Source organism: Notechis scutatus, chromosome 4 (assembly GCF_049901735.1).
Source record: "Notechis scutatus isolate UNSWTSFEM ecotype Mainland chromosome 4, rNotScu1.2, whole genome shotgun sequence".
In the NCBI taxonomy this organism is placed as follows: Eukaryota; Metazoa; Chordata; class Lepidosauria; order Squamata; family Elapidae; genus Notechis; species Notechis scutatus.
This window is the reverse complement of record NC_142012.1, coordinates 137,285,236-137,306,429: the sequence shown is the minus strand read 5'-3', so window position 1 is coordinate 137,306,429 and position 21,194 is coordinate 137,285,236. Positions and strand designations below refer to the sequence as shown.

The following is a 21,194-nucleotide window of genomic DNA, read 5'->3' as shown; positions in this document are numbered from 1 at the left end:
CATGTTGTTCCATGTTTTTTATTTGACAGCATAAATAAAATATTACATATGCCTTTTGATTTCATTCCATGGAGTTTGTTACACTTCTATGCAACCTACTGCAAACTGAAATCTAATACAAATTTCAGTTTTCAGTCTGTTGCATAAAAGTTTTGCAAAGTTTAGTTGCTAAATGATATCTAAAACAGCATATTGTCTCCCATCCAAAACGTGCAATTTCTTTTATTTAGCAGTCAGCTAGCCAAGAGCTGGGAAGCAGGCAAGTTGGGCCACGTCTCATTGAAGTAGGTGGGATTTCCCTTTGCTAACAGTAACATATGTCAGGTTAAAATGAGGGGGATTTCCAAGTATAGCAACGATTATGTTTGCAGAAGCATATAAGCAGAAACCTGTTGGTTTATTCTACCTGAGTGTTTGCTCTTTGGCTTTAGTTTTTTATGCCCTTCAGGGCTTCTTTTCAAAAAATACAGCAGCTGTGAGAATAAGGCACTCTTCATACCTGTTTCATTGAAGTAACGGGTATTGCTTGCTGTTGTAGCACAAAGGAACAAACTCGGATGTTTAGTTCTTACCAGCCAACTCTGTTAAATCTAAAGCTTGCTACTGCAGACTTACACATTTTTGGAAAGAGATTTCAGCCCTTTCTGTACTCTAGATGCAACAGCAATCTACATTTCATTGGACTAACTTTCTATAGCATTAAAAATTAGAAAAAAATCAAGTTTATTCTTGAAATGCATTTAAATTCATTTCAACTCTTAGAATCTTGCTTAAGTAGCAATGCATTTATTTCTGAAGTTGGTTTGAATATTAGAAACATACTTTTATTAAAAGTGTTTGAACTTTTGCCAGTGGCCATTCATATGCATAGTATGAAGTCAGCATGAGAGAATTATCAAGAGACAGAAAATAGATCATTTTAAACATATGTTGGCTTCTCTAGCTGCAGAAACTTTGACAATTGTTAATCCATCTAATAATAAGTCATAAATGGACTATATCCAAAGGTGAGCTGTATCAATGAAAAATGTCCGTCATTTTGTCAATTTGACCAGTTGCCTGCCTCTAATATCACAGGAAGGAAACATATCTAAGAAGAGAACCTATACCTCTATACCAAAAAACTAGAACAAGTTTATTTCTGGATAAAAGGAATATGTGCAACAAACATGAGCTTTCCAAGAAAAGATTAAGTTAGTTTTAGTTCATTCACAAATAATTTGTAGTTTCCTCATATTTAGGGGTCTGTGAGAGATACTCTTTAAATTTAGAGATCAGTTTTGGTTTTTTTTTCCCCCCAAGATGGCAATATCCTCAAAAAATATGCAATCTTTTCCAATCAAGGATCGTAATGTTTGAAGGAGCGATTTCAAATTTAATACTTTAGGAAATCAAATTAAAGTATTCTAAGGTTAGTTCTAGTTTCAGTTGAATATTAATCTTTAAAATCCTTTGTATTTAAATTCGAAATTTTCTAGCTTTTTTACAAATCAACTAAATAGGATAAAACGACTCATTATTAAAACAAGAGAAATCAGATCTTGATTTTCTGTGTGATATTCTTTCAGAATGACATCATATCCTCCCTCAGTCTTCTCAAGGGTAAGTTGACTCAAAAATTTCAATCTGTCTTCATAGCACTTATTTTCTAGTCCTGATCATCCTTCTCATTTTTTGAATCTGTTTCTTTGAATATTTCTTAAAAATTAGGACAGAATTAGATACAGTACTCAGAGCAGTTTTGCCAGAGTAAAATGTAATAGAATGATTTGAAATTATATTTCTAAGCATATGCAATTCTATAATTGCATTGCTTTTCTTGCAGCTGCATCTCTCTTCTGATTCATATAGTTTTCAACTATTATCCAATTATCATTTTCATACCTAGACAGATACTTTTTTATTTTACACCCATTGATATTTTGCCCCTAGGTGAAAAAAAATTCACATTTGCCTATTTTAAATTCATTCTGTTCCTTTTAGCCCAATTATCTAAGTGTAAGCTTTATTTGTCTCCCAGAGTATAAGCTAAATCACCCAATTTTCTGTCCCCTGAAAATTTCATAAATATTCTCTCTAACTCTTAGTCTTAGTCACTGAGAAAAGTATTGAAGAGTAGAAGTTAAATACAAACCACTTCTCTCCAATTTTATATTAAACTTCCTCAGTTTCTTTTTCACAGCTTCACGGTACACTGGATGGGAGGCATCTGTTTTCCCTGATACCTTAGAAGTCTGCACTATGTTGATAAAGCAGTAACTTGAATGTTTACCATAATTTTCAACAATGGTCATACTCCTTAGAGAATTCTGGATATTTCTACTGGGCACAGCTAAATTACAAATTAGAGGTGTCATGAAACAGAACAGTTGTTTTCTTCTATCCATTGGACAAATAAATTACAGGTAGTTCTTGTTCAGTGACTGTCTCGTTTAGTGATTGTTCAGTTATGGTAAAAAATACCTTTGCAACCCATGCTCATATTTACGACTTTTGCATGTCTGTAAAGCAAAGAAAAGCTGAAAATCATAAGCAGTTGCAGTTTCACTTACCAACTGGTTCTGTTAATGACTGAGTTGCCAATTCCAATTGTTGATCTACAAGGATAACATATTGCTTGGAAGGTGGCCAAACTAGACAAATTACCCTGAAAAAAAAAACCATATCACCCACAACTCTGGAGGGCAAATTGTTTCATTGATTAATTGTTCTAACTTTAAGGAAATTCCTCCTTAGTTCCAGGTTGGATCTTCCACTGATGAGTGCTCGCCCATTGGTTTCATGGAGTGAGTAAGGCAAAGATGGTGTAACTTGTTCATCACACCTTCCTATTCCAATATGGTCTGTGTCTAGTTTGCTACTACTTTTTATCTCCTTAGCTAACTCTGTGCCTGGATTCAGTACATCATACCCCACAATTTTTCAGCCTTTCCCCTTATTCCCCTTATCTTCTTTTAGCAGCAACAGCTGCTGGTGCCCAATGGCTTTGCCTTACCCATCTGTCCCACATATCCCAATCTAATGCACTTATGCCATTCTGGTCTCTGCATGGAGTATTTTATGTTGTCAAACTACAAATCTATATAAAGGCTTTGCTATCATTTTATTTTAAATCCTGGGAAATATATATTGGTGAAGTATTTTTAATATATATTTAATATACTTACTCGCTGTGTGCAATTACTGTACATTTTCAAGTCCCTGCCAAGTAGAATAAAACTATCTTTATACTAATACATAGCACAATATTAAGCTGTTCATGTTTATTATTGAATTATGTTAAGAAGCTCTATTTTTGACTTTTCATAGTAATCAGAGAATATGAGGAACACGTACTGTCATTAAACAAGATTGTTAGGTGATGGGATGATTCATGTGCCAACAACGCAGAAATTAAGTCTTTAATTATAAACTTAAAGTAACAGAACATGCTTGTACTCAGTGGATTAATGCATCATCCAAATTTTAGCAGATCTATGTTTGTCACCTAACTACTTTATTTTCATTGTGGATCTCAGAAGTCCTTTGATAAATATTTGGAAAAAAATTAACCCAGTAAATACCAATAAATGGTGAAATAATCTTTAATACTGTTAATGAAACATGCATACATATTAAGTCAATGTATCTCATAGAGATTTTGTAAATCATATACAGGCATATATTAATATATACACTAAAGTACTATTAGAATAATAATTCAGGGGTTCCACCAGCTGGACTTGAACAAGAACAAATAAAAAATGAAATTCAGACATATTGTGAGAAAGGAGATTTATTCCAAAGAAGAAAGAGGTTTGGTTTTGGAAATAGGCTACCGAGAAAACGGGGTCCAGAGATTTGGTTTTATAGTGGGATTGGTCCTTGGTGTGGACTTGAGGGCTGTAGTTTATGTATGTGCTGATTTTAATCTCTGACTCTGTCAAAAAGCAATTGTCCTTCCTGTGCAAGTTGAGCTGGTCCTGCCTTGGGTTTTGATCCTGAGGTGCATGTGAAATCCAGAAAGGAAGGTTGCCCTAAGATAGATAGATTCCTTCCTAGGTGTGGATTTATTGTGAGGGGATTTGGCATTTTCCTTTAACCTGAGGGGATTCCTGTCTCCCTATGGAGCCAGTGAAGTGTTAAAAAAAGACACGTCTTTTAACTTTCAACAACTCCCTCCTTTGGGTAGAACCAATTTATAAATATTGAAAATAAAAATAGTTCTAATAGTTATGGTAGCCATACCTTTGATCAATTAGAATACCTTTGATTTGTGGTGATCTGTCTTTTGGGGGTTTGGGAGACATTCCCATATCTGTTGTCATTCCCTGTCCAATGCACACCCACTAGGCAAGTGGGTGTGCATTGGACAGGGGAGCAGAAAAATATTGTTATTGCCATCCAAGTTCCCTTATGAAAGATGTTTGCTTGGGAAAAAGACACTGATCTTTTTCCGTCGGATTGGCTATTGCTTAGCTTGCTCAAGCCATGCAATATCTCTGTTCTGTGTGGAAAGATTGAAAATGGTAAACACAGGGCAAGTTATCCCAACAAGTTTCAACCCTCACAATCTAAATGTCCAATCTTCCATAAGTATTTCCTAGGATTTTACTTAATGGGTTTGCTAAGGTCCTGTTTGGCCATATATATGTTGTAAATATATGACATACCAACAATAAATGCAAAGAATAGGTGAAAGAATAGTAATAATTACAAGCATAAAGATCAATACCCACTTTTATCACCATCCCATTAAGCTAATATAGCATCAGTTATTGTATGAATTCAATCAGTCGTATGGTTGTTCAGCAATGGCAGTCTGGTAACTGAAATGCAGGTTGGTCTTGGCATCTATGGTATTCATCAGAAGGAGGTGCAGCAGAAATTCAAGTGAACAGTTTAGTTGGTGAAGGCTAACCAAGTTCAATTGTTTAGTTTTCAGGAGGTTGGAGAACAGATACTGAAGTGACTGCAGTTTCTATTGATACATTCTCCATACATTTATTGTTATTGAGTGCCATATTGATGTCACTGAGCATTTTCCAGGTCTGTTTCTGTAGCTCTCAGTTCTGTACACAGAAAAGCAGGTTCTTGTTCATACATGGGGTGTGCAAACCTTTCCTGGGGATTTCCATTGCATGGACTAGGTGAAGTGACTAGCTTGCTTCTTTGAATGACGTATGGCCAAACAGGAGACAAATTAGTGTTAAAGAGACTTAAAAAAATAAATTGCTTGGGTTGTTTCCAGCTTCAGAATCTGGCAAGTCACCTGGCTTGGATATCAGCCTATTGCTACAGGTCTCAGAAGAATCACAGGTGCAGAAAGTATGTGCCATAGTTTAACAGAACCTGAAGTGGTTGCCTTCCTTTTGCCATAATTCCACATTTTTCTTTTTCTTGATGATAAAGTACCTGTGAATGGTTCAATTTCAAAGTCCAAACGGATTTCTCCCACTCCCTGCAAAAAGTGAATTTGTATGCAAGGTATGGAAAAGGTTCCAGATTTAGTTAACTAGCCATAGTTGTTAGGCTTAATTACACAATCATGCAATGTCCAGTAAGATAAAGCTGCTAGGCTGATTTTTTTCTATCCTAGCAAAGACAAATCGGGAGAGGTTAGCATAACTGCAGAGCAGTTCTATACTGTTTGACAAAATGCATATAAAACAACCCTGAAGTGAAACTTCAATTGACCATTATATTCCTACTTACTTCACCTGCAAAGGATTTTAATACTTTCTCATTTCCTTAATAATTTCATAGGATGAGATCTTGCAGAGCTGGGAGGCTCCATGAGAATGTATTTATTATTGCCTGGATCGTTTCCGGAACTAAAATTTTTTTTCTTGTTTCAGATAGACTATACCTGTCCATGGAGATGCTATTAAATATTGCCAAACTTTACTTTTCTTCCCCTCCCCTTTCACCTTTGTCAGATGCTATCTTAAGGGACAAAAATGGAACCCAGTAAACTTCTTCTCATGACCTGTTTAGGATTTTAAAGGTAAAACACACAGGTAAAGAATAAAAGTCATATACCTTTAGATATTTTTCTTTTCTCACTGACCAGGATTGAGAATTCTGAAATGCACTTATGCAAGCAGATGATATGCAAATAACTTTCGGGGGTAGTATAGCAAGTAAGTAATAGGATAGCTAGGAAGGCAAAAAGATAAGCCTCCCCTTCTTCCATAACTAAGTCCTTTTAGAGCAAGGTTCTTCAAACTTGGCAACTTTAAGACTTGTGGATTTCAACTCCCAGAATTTTTCAGCTAATATGACTGGAGGAGAAATTCTGGGAATTGAAGTCCACAAGTCTTAAATCTGCCAAGTTTGAAGACCCCTGTTTTAGAGAATCAATCTGTAGCAGCTGTAGGGAAGGAAATTTATATGAGACATTTCCAAACTCAGAACTTTATTCTGAAAAGGGCTTAAAATCTGATTCCTGCCTTCCCAATGGAGGCAGTGAGGTGCTGGGGTGGGGGGGCATTTTAACAGAAGCCTTTTAACTTTAACAGTGCTTTATAAATCAGTAAGAATAATAAATTAGTTCAGTTAAACAGTGTAACCATTAATTTCAATAGCCTGATTGTATCACTACTAATACATTGAAGGCTACGTAAATTAAGACAAGTTAACATATTATGTTAACAAGGTATGTATAAAAAAAATCTTGTGACCTGATCTGGATCCCTGCGTTTTCAATGATACAACTGCAATGTCTAGATAGCTGTTTATTTTAAGACCTTTACAATAATACACATTCTGCAAAGGTAAGTAAATACATTTAAGAAAATATATAAAATGGAATACAGCCTGTAATTTTAATGCCACATGTGATCCCTGGCCTAATATCATGTTGCTCTCAAATTCAGCAATGGATTTGCAGCTTCCTCTGCGCCTTAATTGGTGCAAAAAAAGAAGGAATCAGAAAGAGAACAAGGGAAAAAAGTATTAGTGAAAAGGGGTGTGTTGAATGAAGTGTGGGTGCACTTTTTTGGGTTTGGGTGCACCTACAGGTTACCACTGCTATATGACCCTGTACAGATTATTCTGGGATGTTTTATAAAGCAAAATATATATATATATATCCCACTCTTTTTGTAGAAAACGAATATTTAACTTCAATAAGATGATAATATTCCACTCCAATGAGATAATATTAAATTAGGAATTACCTTGGGCAGTTTTTAAGTGGCATTTTCTGATATTTGTCACAAGATTAGCAATGGTGACCATATCTTTTTTTTGTCTGCAACCTTTCAAACCAGTTTACATTATTGTAGTGATGTTCAGAGTATGTGAATATACATATATCAATGTTCATGCACTATTCATCTGGGAACTGCAGGATCATTTCGTCCTTCTATGGTGAAACTATTGTTCCTCCTCTAGTAAAGTAATAGATGTCTCAGAAGTGCTTTGAAGTTCTTCCAACTTTTTCACAGTACTGTGAAATCTGATACTGTGGCTTTTTAGGAGTCTGTGAAAGTACAAACTATATAGTACATGTGGAATTCATTCACTGACTTCCAAGCTTAAGTCTGGGAAATAAAATGGTGTAAGAAAAAGTCTTAAGACAGGGAAAAGAGAATGTCTGCAATACAGTAAAATGTGGCATCTAATTGTCAACTTTGGCACATTCTCAAATGTGCAGTTTCCTATACTCTTGAGGTCCACTATAACTTTCCCATGGGCTCAAAAATGTTACAACTTTCCTTTGAAACTTTCGAAGTGTTTTGATTGTAAAATAAAACAATGAAATAATGTTCTTTTTATGAGGCATTCCAAAGTTACAGCTTCTGCTGGATTGTAAATCAGGGTTTTTCTTCCTTCCCTTGTGATTTTGCCTTAAATTAGGCCTCTGTGTTGCTGCCTTGTTACACAAGTACTTTTTCTTGCCAGAAGCCCTTAACTTATTCATGCCAGTGGGTAGGTTGGCAAGCAATGTTTGCCTAAACCCTGAGCCCTGTAATCAAGGGTTTGCATTTGGAAGGAAAGACTAGAGGATAATAAGATGTTTTCTTCTTTTGAAGATAGCAAAGTTTTCATGTTCATATTCAGCATGCAGGAGGTAAAATGAAATCAGAATAAAGGTAAAATCCTCTCAGAATAAAAGCATGATAGGCTACTCTTGCAAAATAACAGCCATTAGCTTGATGGTTAGGATTCAGCCTTATCAAATTAACATTGGGGAAGAAAGTGAAAATATTAATTTGGGCCATTGCCATTTTTAATGTAAAGAAGTTTGGTCTGCAAAAGGATTACAGGCTGTTGATGAACCAGCTAAACAGTAATTTGCTTTATATTTACCCTACAACCTAGGACTGAGCATTGTATTTAAAACTTCTAAGTATAGTTGTAAAGAACTCTGTGTGGAAAGCCAGTGTTTTAGATGCTCAGAAAAATAGCAATTCAGTTCACAAAATATTAGAATGTGAACAGTTGTAACACATCATCATATTACAAGTCAAACTGACAGAGTTAGGAAAATTGGTTACCAGGTAATTTGGACAGGATGAAAGAAAAGCCAATTGTTTTACAATCCAAAATAAAACAAAAGAGGTTGTTTCATTGTTTGCAAAAAATGCATACACAAAGGTGTCAGACTCAGAGGGCTCTTCTGAAGGGTAGCATTAAAATCTATTTTCCTCTGTAAGGCCGGAGAAAGTATGCTGGAATAAAAATATGCTGACCCCACTTTATACTCCTCTTCTGCCTCCGAGCAAAGCAAGTGAAGGCTCGTGTCTGCATGAGAAGGAGCTGAGGGATTTGGGGGGTGGGGTGTTCTTCTGCTTTCAGTTCTTTAATCTCATGATTCCATCTTGAGGGAATCACTTTCTAGTGCTTCTCACCTCTCTCTTTCACCCACTCACCATGGGGAGAGAAGGGGCGTAATCTAATATATCTAATGCTTCCCCTTTGTCCCCTCTGCTTTTCTTGCTGTCTTCAGCAAGAAAAGCTGGGGGGAAATGAAGAGCATCTGGTTGGTTTTCTTTCTTTTCTTTTTTTGGTAAATTGTCTGATCCTACTGTGAGGGAGTCTAATCTGGCTAGTACCTGAGAGTGCAGTTCTACCTGGATGAAGAGCCCCCCTCCTCCCCCCCATGCTGGGAAAACTGATTTCAAAATGATATGTGCCAATTGAAGGATAGCAAGAGAAGCATGCATAGAAATGGGGAGGGGGGGATTACAGACTGATGTGCTGTTAATTCTTCAGTCCCATGAAAAAAATAACCATGCCTTTTTCATCTCATAGGTTAGGCTGTGTGGCACCTCATCTACAGATAGGGAAGCATTATTTATGCATATCCTGCAGGTCAAACATTGTGTAGCCCAATTGATCAGTCACTCTTTCCATCTGGGAGAATGATTACAGAGTTGTTCTCCCACACACTTATCTTCCTCCAACAGATCTGCAGTGACTAGAGACCAGAAGATGGTGATGTCCTCAGAGACTCAAGTTTCCAGTAGGAGCAAAATTGGCCCTCATCTCTTATCTGACATAAATACAAAGTACTATAGATGGACCACATGTCACAGCTCATAGAGCTGGATAACATTGTTTTAAAACTGGGAAAAGAGAAGACAGCATGTTGGGTGAAGTGAAGATCTCATCATCTATTCACCTGCTCTAAAATAATGGTGAGCTTAGATTGTGATACCATGCCCACTGTCTTTAAGATCATGATCCTTCTCAGGGACACTATCAATTGTTGCTTTCTATCTTTTCCTTAGATAAAAAATGAAGTAGCTGTCATCATAAATTCATGTGCAAACAGTCCTTATTATTATCTTTTTACCTCTGTATTGGGCACTATTTGCATGTTCTTCAAATACTAAACTACTTTGGGCTGTCTCCTTCCTCATTATCATGGTGAGAATGAAAAGTTGTAAAATGATAGGTTTCCCTTTTATTCTCCAGGGAATACTTAACAGCCTCCTCTTCTCCAGGAATCCTTTAAATCTGCCAGTATTCAGACTAGTTCATGTTTATATTAATGAAATGTTGTTCCAATACTTTATTCTTTAGAACACTTACAATGCACTAGAATACATAAATTTTGTTGCCTTTGTTTCATCTTTTCCTCATATTGCTAATTCTGGGAAATAAAAAGATGTCTCAGCAGAAATTCCCTCTTGTTCTCTATCCTGAAAATTAAATTTGCATGTTTTATTCTTAAATGACAGTCTTGGTAATAGTGAAAAGAGAGCCTTACAATATACCCTGCCAGTGCATCCCTTTAATGTTAATGAGCAGACACATTCTTCTTGAGGAAACAATTTGGTGCTAAAAATAGATGCCAGACAAGCTAGATCTGAAATAATTGCAAAAACAGGGCTATAATCAGGTCCTGATTTGTAAAGGCACAGATGAACCTTTTACATATTCCCTCAAGGATTTTCTTCAGGGGCCCCCAAATCAACCAATAGTATATTTATGGGCTGAAAGAGAAAATATCCCACTGGCCCTATTCACAGAGGTTTCCACCCAGTAAAGAAGCCAAAATGTAAGATTTCTGGGTGAAGTATCTTATTCATAACATTTACAATGTAATTTTTAAAATAAATAGTATTTTCTCTTGTTCTCTCTTTTTAAATCAAAGACAGCTTTTGATCACTGTTAAACATATTAAAACATATCCCAATTTGCATAAGAGTGTATAACTTTTTTAAAATCCTATTCCATGGATGCTAGCTTATTGGTTAAGTCCAGTTCCCATGAACCAATTGTAAAGTTGTTACCCACATTTTTGTTAATCCCAAATCTTGTATTTCCTAATTTGTTTGGGTAAGCTTTCCAGTGGAACCACTGGGAGATGTTTCCCCCCCCCCCAAAGTCCAATTGCTGAGCCTCAAGGTCTTAATGAGCCTTAATGAGATTGCACATACTTTTTCCTAATTTAGATCCTCAAATTCACATTCCATTTACTCAGAGACAATCTAGATATAGCCACCTCAATTATATTCTCATGGATGCTCACACATACACAATCAACATGCATGCACCACACAACCTGACTAGCCCCAGAAATAAAATACACGTGGGCACACACAGACAGTCAAAACACCTAAAAGCAAATACAGATGCTTCCTATGCAGCTAAATGATTGAAAAGGATTTCTGAAATATATTGTGCCTGCTCTCCCGTCCTTGTTAAGGCTGATATAGAGTTGCTCACAACTTCCCGCAGCTATTGCCACATACTTACACTGCAAAGAACAATGTTGATGGGTAAGCAGAGGTTGAAAATTGTGTTCTAATTTTGCAGTATTTAATTGATTAAGAGTGCAGTATATTGACTCTTAAGTAATTATTTAATATTCAGTAGTGGTAGATGATGAATATGAAGAATTTATTTATTTATTTGTACATGCATAGCAAGCCAGTTTTCTTGCAATTCAGCAAAAATTTGAATAATAATTTCATGACTAATAATTACTTTTTTACTTCTTGCAATTTCATTTTTAACCATTTTAATTTGTCAGTTATTTTGAAATGATACCCAAGAGGACCATAACTTGCTTCACTACCACTCAACTTGTTTAATCATTTACTCATTTATATTTTGCAAATAAAATAACCAAGGAGCTGCTGATACAGTTCTACAGAGGAATTATTGAATCTATCATCTGCACCTCTATAACTGTCTGATTTGGTTCTGCAACCCAACAGGACAGACACAGACTTCAGAGGATAATTAGGACTGCAGAAAAAACAATTACTATCAACTTGCCTTCCATCGAGGACCTGTATACTGCTCGAGTCAAAAAGATGGCTGTGAAAATATTTACAGACCCCTCACATCCTGGACAAAAACTGTTTCAACTCCTACCCTCAAAACGATATTATAGAGCACTGCACACCAAAACAACTAGACACAAGGACAGTTTTTTCTTGAATGCCATCACTCTGCTAAACAAATAATTCCCTGTCCAACACTGTCCAACTATTTACAAAGCACTATTGTTACTATTCATCTTCTCATCACTCCTTATCACCCATCCCCTCCCACTTGTGACTGTATGACTGTAACTTTGTCACTTATATCCTTACAATTTATATGACTGTTTCCTAATTTATATTGACTGTTTAAGTGTTGTACCTTATGATTCTTGACTCTTGACGAATGTATACAGAGAGTATTTGCACCAAGACTGATTCCTTGATTCTTACATTTTAGTGAATTGACTATAACTCAGGTCACTGTTTTTATAAACCAAACTTCATCCTTGAAAGTCTGTTTTCTGAGGAGCAATAAAGAATGTAATGAGAGTCATGATGTCAGAGTAAGGAAATGTGACTTCAATTATGACAACTTGCTTGGAACAGAGAGAAGAATGTAGGTGGGTTCAAGACAGAGAAAGCTGGGTTTCCTCCCCCCAACTAACTTGACACATCAGTTTAGTGAGATTAACAGACACTCTCAGAATTAGCAGTAACAGGAACCCTACATAAATGGGGGAAAGGGAATGAGAACTGATTCCATAGGGATTTTGAAAGAAATATGGAGGGCCTATTTTATGACAAGGGGATTAGTAAGGATAATATGAACAATGCTTTCTGTTCTGAGTAATGGACATGTTGCTTTCTTTGCCTTTTCATCTTGATGACATTGGTTGTTAAGGTAAAGCTTTTTCCTGGGCATATGAAGTGTTTAATTCTATTTTTGGATTTTCTCAGTTTGAGCATGCCATATGGTTTGCATGTGGTTCTGGCTGCTATGGCTCCGATTATATTTTTCTCTCTCATGTCCATTTATGCATAAACCTGTGCTACTTTTTTCCTGTAATAATGTATTATGACCTAAACACCAGCCTGTTCATTAAAGATGTGCAGTAAAAGACATCAGGTTCCATACAACACAGGGTAACTTGAGCAGAAAGGGATTTGCTAGATATCACATTGAACCAGAAATGTATTCAACATGCTCCTCACAAATATGCATCTTTTATCCTGTGAGATTTGGCCTTAGGCACTACTAGAGACAGCCACCTTCAAACAGAAACCTAGCAATACAATGATCATCTCATACTTCTATAAGTGCTGAAACCAATTTTGGGTTCTTTATAAAACCCAAACGTTCCGGGTTGATTTTCTTGTAAAAAGCCTGGAGTAGAATCAGTTCACAGCAGGTGAAAATAAGATTCATTAAAACAATAAAATGCAAAGAAAGTTGGACTGATTTAAATGTATTTATCTCCATTGGTCTAAACCAGGGGTCTTCAAACTTGATAGCTTTAAGACTTGTGGACTTCAACTCCCAGAATTCCTTCTCCAGTCATGTTAGCTCATGAATTCTGGGAGTTGAAGTCCACAAGTCTTAAACTTGCCAAATTTGAAGATCCTTGGTCTAAACTCTTACATGCATCTGACTGAAAGTCAATCCAGAAATAGAAGTTACAAATCTGCTATTTCCCCTTCTCCCCTGTTCTATTAAGGATTCTGCCCTGTATTTACCAGGATATTTAATAATACAGACATTGTAAGTATACCCTATGTGAATCTCACCAAAATCAAAGAGAATTAATTGTCCTGTGACTCAGGATCAACTTCTCCCAAATATAACCCATGATTTTCTCACCATTATTTTGAATACAATTTAAAATACTACAATAGTGTGATTGTGATCAATGAAAACATAAATGTATAAATAATTGAAACATCAATTATTAACACAACAATAATTGAAAAAAGTCTCCTTTTTTTTCTTCCTTGAGTCTGGGATGTTGAGACTTACAGTTTTGAACACTTGTGGAGCACAATACTCAATGATTTATTAAGATCAATTTTTCTTCCTGATTTATGGCTGGGTCTTTATATTTGAAAAACAGCATATTTCATTCAAAATTGATGCATATTGTCCAAGAGAGATATACTAGCTGATCTAATATGGCTGCTTATGCCCAGTCTGAAAAAACACACTACGTATATATAGCACAAGAACTTTGCATCATAACTAATGGATGTGCAAGACCTGGAGATTATTTATTTTCTTTGCAAAGCCAACTGTGAACTTCTCTGGGAGGACCCTGGCCTTTGGCAGTTCATATTTAATGAATGACAGCTGCTTTGGAGCATATGTGGGCTGCTGGAATGTTAGAATATCGCCAACAGAAATGGAAGCAGACTTGTTAATGTATAAGCACTGGAGAGAAGCTATTTACTACTGCTGCTACTTCTATTTAACTTCATGGGCCAGTGATTCTACAGAATGACACAGCAATGGTAGCTCTTTAGGAGTGCATCAGCAAACCATTTATTTGAAAGCTTTATATTTTCATGCACTACCTGGATTTTAGCTTCAGAGTTGGTCTGGCTTCAACCATCTTCACATGATGGATAGTGTAGTTTGAATAGTGAGGGATCTAAAACTATATATTTTAAGAATTCTTCTTTAAATATGTTGAAGGAGTTCAATACAAGTGCAGTATGTTCCAAGCCATTAATTCTCTTTTCTTTCTCTGGCTTTTTAAAAGAAGTGTACAGTAAAATAGTAATTTATCATATTTGCATTTATCAAAGAGTTGTTCTTTGCAATTTGTAGAAGTTGGATATTTTTAAATGTGTGGCCTTCAGGTTATATAGTACATTACAGCAGAGGCTACTACTGAAATAAAACTAAGTCTCTAGGTTTTAATTTTGTTTAGAAAGTAATTTTAGAGGTTTCGTTTCTCAATGTTCTAAAGAATACAGTTTCAATTGCATTATGCTAAAGCCTGCCTTATAATGTATATTGAGAGAAATGTATGTATGGCTAATCTCATATATATTATATCAATATGAATCTCTTGATAAGTGCAAGGTCAGAAATCCCCAGAATTAAAATAGTACATGAACAAATGAACAGGTGTTTCAATAAAGAATTGTAAATTATATTACAATTAGTTTCTTCCTATCCTTTGGGCTTAATGCTAATGCTAGTATATTAAACTTCTTGCAACATACATACAAATGTTAATAAGATAAAATGTAGATTATTTTCCATGTTTTTTAATGCAGACTAGCTTGATTTAAAAAACACACAACATAACTAGTTGGGCAGCTGCAGTTGTTTATAGAAGCAATATTATGACTATTTATGATTGACCACATTTGTCAAATGAATTAAACATTTCCCTCTCTATCTCTTTTTTTAAAGAAACTGTTACTAGAAGATTTTACATAGACAATTAGTAATATATTCAAGGAAAGAAAAAAATAAAATGAATAGAAAAAAGATGCAAAAAGGAAAAAAAAGATAAAAAAGTAAAAAAAAAGTAAAAAAAAAGTAAAAAAAATCCAAAAAAACATGACTAGGTAGTACTTGACTTATGACCACAATTGAGCCTAGAATTTATGTTGCTAAGTGAGAAATTTGTTAAGTGAGTTTTGCCATATATTTCTGCTTTTTTGCCACATTTGTTAAGTGCAAAACAGGTTCTCCAGGATGGTTTCATTATGATAAAGTGAAAAATCCTTCCCTCAATAGAGGGGGAGGCCTCAGACACAATCTCTCCCCCATTTTTATGCTGCTCTTGCAGCAATCCCCAGGAAGATCAAGACCACAAGTTCACCAGGGAGGTCACACTATCGACCCATTTAGAAGAAAGGATTGAGGAGCAATGATTCTCAAGGACTCTCTGCCTATTCACCTAACTAGCCCATTCAGATTAGGTGAGAAATGAGCTCAGCCATAAGTATTGGATGTTTTTAACCTTTGATAGCCACTTAGAGATGCATCCTTGGCAAGTGGATGGCCATATGACTTGATTAATTAAAGAAACTTTTAATCTCTGTGATGTTCTGAGAGAATTCTCCAGATAAGTCAGACTATAACACTCTTCATCCTCATGTCAACCCTGAAGTTGGCCTCGCCGAAGGCATCTTGGAGCCTCAGTGCTGCTACACTGGAGCTGAGGGATAGGGAGGGAGATTAGAGATAGCTGGGTTGTGTAGTCAAAATAAAATACTTTCTCTTGGGAACCAAGGACATTCTCATACCTGGTCAGAAGAAGGCGGAGTAATGTCACTGGACCATCAGACAGTGCCTTGATTGGACCATGTGACTGTTTGGAGTTGAGAGAAAAACTTTTATTTTTAATGAGGTGAAAAACTGGGGGACTTTTCAGAGTCGGTTTTCACCAAATATGTGCCAATATGGTATTTCCAATCAAGTTATTCTTTGAGGAATCTACTTGCCTTGGAGTGTTGCTTGAAATGGATTTATTATTTGGAACCCTGACACATTGAACAGGAACTCTTGGCTCTGTAGGTACTAAGTGTGGCTTCCATACAAAATAAGTTGTCCTATATATAATCAGTGAAGCTAGATTTGTAGATCTTTAAAATGATAGTGTGATGTGTTGGATTCCTGTGATACGTAGGCCAAGTTACTGATTGAAAAATTATGGTTGCATTCTGTCAATACACTCTTCCCCAATTCTCTTGGATTTGCAGGAAAATCTGGCAAGGGTTGGGACACCTGGAACTATGGCTATTTATTAATCAATTAATCAATATATAGCCATCCATCTCACCAAGGCAACTCTAGGAGGCACACAATAATAGATAAACCAAAAATTATAAATAACAGGTAATACAAATATAATACCAATAATAAATATTCTAAAAAACCCAAATTTGAGCTTAAATACAACCATAAATGGAAGGAGAATAAAAATAGCCCCATCAATAATGGAGCCATTGAAAAAAGTCTCCAGTGTGTTCTCCTTGAATTACTTTATTAACAGGATAATATTCACCACCATTATATGTTTGTCTAGATTACTGCACTCAAATATTAGAGCTTGTTTTAGGAAACCGTGCTTCTGAATCTTTTATCAATTTCTAGCCACTAAGGATAGAGTCCTTTCTGTTCCAAATCATTGCTAATTATTTAGTATCCATTTTACCCAGTTTTTCCTTGTTCCTAATTATAAATAAAAATATTTTCAAATGGAATATTGATCCACTGTTTTTCTTTCTTTTCAACTTTAATTTAACATAGGTATGATATCATAATGAGATCCTATGCAGATAAAAATATAAACTCTCTCCCTCCCCCCTCTGACTAAATGGAAAACAAAATATATGTTATCTACATTTTGGACTGCTAGGGAATTGCTTGCTGATGGTAACTTTAAGCAGGCTCACTAAGGAAGCTATTTACAGATGGTGTTATGGAATATACAATTATCTGCCAATAATATATTTTGATACAATAAATTATATATTTAGGCTCTGCTACAAATGGGAACATAGCAAAGCAATGCAGTCACTTTATGCAAAATGATAATTCATGTGTGGTCTGATGGATCATTGAAAAAATGATGTAAAATAGTATGAGACTTCTGCTTTTGTTTTGTTCCATTTAGCTGTTCTCAGCTCCATAATTGTCCTTTCAAAGTGTAAATATTATGGCCAATCCCCAGCAAAGTTTAGATGAGGCCTGTGAAATGTAAACGTACATTTCTGTGCCAAAAATTGTGGGTGAGCATCACTATGTCATGTGAAAGTTCTAGTTTATTCCCTTTCCCTTTTAAAAATCTAGTCATATTAACCAATGCTGAATTTATTTCCAGATCAGAGGTGGTATTCAGCAGGTTCTGACCAGTTCTGGAAAATCGGTAGCAGAAATTTTGAGTAGTTTGGAGAACCAGCAAATACCACTTCTGACTGGCCCTGCCCCTATCTATTCTCTGCCTCCCAACTCCTAGCTGATCAGCTGGGTCTTCTTTTGTTGCCCTGCACAGGAGAACGGAGCTGGAAAGCAGGTTAGTGGGATGGGGAGGGAATGGTGATTTTGCAGTACCCTTCGTCTGCCATGCCTGCCAAACCATGCCACACCCACCAAGCCATGCCCATAGAACCAATAGTAAAAAAATTTGAATTTCACCATTATTCCAGATCAATATTAAGTACAGATACGTTGCCTTTATGTTCTCTTGAAACTAACAGCAGTTGGCTTTCAAATATGATTTTTCAGTTGTTTCTCTTCATTTATGGAATTTTGTGGGAGGTCCAGATGACAATTCGATTGAGATACTTTTCTTGTTTCTCACTGCTTTGTTACATTAATATATAAGAAGAGGAAAAATCTGTTGAAGAAAAGTCTGATTTCTTGCATAATTTCTATTTATTTATAGCCCTTGGACCCATCTTTCTGGAAGCATTATTAATTTCCATTTAGATAATTCCCAATTTCTCTAGAATGAACTACTTCAACTAGAGGTGGCAAAATAAAATATAATTAATTTTGGAAATTTCCTCCCTTGGGATAGGTATCATGGGTATTTGCTTTCCCAAATATATCTGTTTGGCTGCCACGTAGCAAGGAAAACTGGATTAAATAGATCATGGCCTGATTCATAAAGGCTCTTCTTATATTAAAATAGTTCTACATATCATATCATATAAAGTGAACTAGACAAGGTAATGGATAATCAGTGGCTTTTGTCTTGGTAATAACTTTAATCTCCAAGAATTAAAACAGAATGCCTATTGCTAGAGACATTATAAACTTTAGGGAAGCGTTAATGTCTGTATCATTCTCCCCACCTGATGTTTCCTAGATTATCCTCTTTTAGCACGTTCAGTATCCCAGCAAACATCTGTTTTGAGCCCTGTTAGAAACATCTGGTTTGCTGTAAAAATGCACTTCAAATTTTGATGAGATCTTTCTTATTATCTTCCACGTATAACTGCATGTTAACATCAATTAATTTGGATTGATTAAACATGAATTAATTTGATTGGATGTTTTAATTTGATTTACAAATAAACAGATTTGGGAATGAAGAATTATTAGCGGTTTTGCTCTTTTGTTATCTAGTGTTGTGACCTAGAAAAACTTTGGCTTTATCCTGGAAAACAATTTGTTGTATCATAACAGATGGTCTAAAAGCAGTTGCTTGTTTGTTTTGTAATTACTTACCCAGAAATGTTTTCTGTGAATGATAGGCAAGATATCTAAAATAGCTTTACTTGGAGGATTATTTAGATGACCTCTTATTTTTATAGAAAGCCTTGTGTTGCTGGTCTTTATTTCAATAGATGTGGACCTGTCACAAGCGAAACTGGTTACAGTACCTGGCTGCTATAAGCTAAACTAAGCATAGACTAGTTTTCATATTCAGTTAAACTTCTTTAGATGATTGTGATTGAATTCATGCTGACTGATCTGTAGGACTACTGAACTCAAAATGCATCAGGCAATAATCATATGCTTGTTCTGACCATTATAGTGCAGGAATAACAATCCTTTGGGAATTAAATCTGTTACCTTTGCACTTCTGGATTTCCATCTGTAGAAATAAATACATGCCTCCAGGGCTAAGCAAATATTGTCTGTTTTCTAAAGTACCTTGTTAATACACAGTCCTTGAATAGCTACTTCCTCTGTCTTAGTAATAATCTGCAATAGCTGTGCTTATCATGGCAAATGGGCAAGACCCTCAAGGCCTGAATGCATCAATATATGATTTATTTTGTATTTCCTGTGCATCAATCCAAGCAATAAATTAATCAGGATTTTCTCACTTCTCTTGATAGTTTGTTTAAATGTATTTTAATTAATAAAACATTCACTTTGATACAGAGCGTCTGTTTAATCTATTTTTCTGGCAATTTACCTTATTTTTCAGTTGACAACCTTTTCTAATTAACTATCTTCCTCTTTTCTGAGGGGAAGAAATTAAATCAAATTCAGGCCAAGCAGTAGTAGGAGATATTCGCTATGAAAGACTGTTTTTAAGCCATATTGTTTATCTTTGAGTTTATAGAAGACTTCACACAGAGCTTCCACACAGAATTTTTCTTTGGGCACTTTCTCCACTGAGTTTATCAGCAAAGTTTGTTAAAATGCAACCTCCATATGACCTGGTTGACTGACCAAGAAGATGGAAGAAATTAAGGACATTGCAGTGAGGAAAGCCTCTGCTTATAGTAATTGCTAGTGCAAATTGTTTCTGCAGGCTGGAGAGAAGTTGAGATTTTGTGAAGGATACAAATTCTCAATGGCCAGTCACAATTTTAATATATTGCCACCAATTCCACTCATCACAATGTAAAAACTTGACAAAAGCAATACTTAAGTTTGGTCAGGAACTAAAATTCATTGAAGTTATTAATATCTTTATTTCTGTACTGATCCATCGTTTTTGAGCCCAACTGCTTCTTCTTCTCTTTCAGATTCCAAATAGCAATAAGGATATATGCTGAAGTTTTATTCTCAATACATTCTGTAATTTTAAAAAGTCTTTGTGGTACCTTAACAAATTCAATCAACTGCATGGAGTATAATTTATTTTGAATTTTTGTTGTATGTCAGGGCTTAAATAAGTGGCCCATGGGTTCCATGTAACTAAGCTTTTTTTGTGCAGCGGGTGATCGATCAAAAATTTAAGTCACTATCAGACCTGAATTCTCCTGGGAGAGTTGTGTGAGCTTCTGATTTCTGCCGCTACCATCCTGCCTTGCCTTGGGCATTCTTGTAGCATGTAATGGTCACCCAGGCACACAAAGCGAATATTGCTGATGGCATCACCATTTATCTTGCTAGTTGACCCATGGGAATAACATAACACCACAGCATTTTACTCGCAAAGCAATTCCAGAATCTTGGAGATGCTTAGTTATTTACAGGTAAGGAAACATGATATTTCTCACTCCTGAATTGAACAAATGTTTGGTGTCTTAGCATCCTTTCAGAAGATGATTGAAATTCTCAAATGCAATCAAAAAGGAAGCAAAGTACAGGAAAAGACCATTTGGTTATGCAATACATTCAGGAAATATGCTTTCCAAGGTACGTTGCACAGTAAAACATATATCCTGAATGTATTAAAACACTATTGTTCTCTGAAGAACTTGGCAGATTTGAAGTATGTGTGTGTGTGTGTGTGTGTATCTCTCTCTCTCTCTCTCTCTCTGTGTGTGTGTGTGTACATAGAAAACAATTCTACTGAGTCTGCCCGCAAAATGAAACAGCTGTACATGTATTTATAGATGGCGACAGTTAGATAACCTTTGTAATATTATTATGTTCATATCCCACTTGTTTGCTTGTGCAACTCAAGATGGCATACATACTTAATGCTCCTGCCTCCAGGAACAACCCTGTGAGCAGGGTTGGGCTGAGAGAGAATGACTGACCCAAAGTCACCCAATTATCTTTCATGCCTAAGGGACATGTCTTCTAGTCTAGGACCTTAACCTCTATACCAGTGTGAC

General features: G+C 35.8%; 1 long non-coding RNA gene across 1 annotated transcript; it reads left to right on the top strand.

The window, feature by feature from the left end:
• Positions 1 to 4,964: 4,964 nt before the first annotated feature.
• On the top strand, positions 4,965 to 12,144 carry LOC148130928 (uncharacterized). The gene is made up of 3 exons (XR_015749474.1): positions 4,965 to 5,999; positions 9,396 to 9,626; positions 11,658 to 12,144. It is a non-coding gene; the product is annotated as an uncharacterized LOC148130928 (long non-coding RNA).
• The last annotated feature ends 9,050 nt before the right edge of the window (positions 12,145 to 21,194 follow it).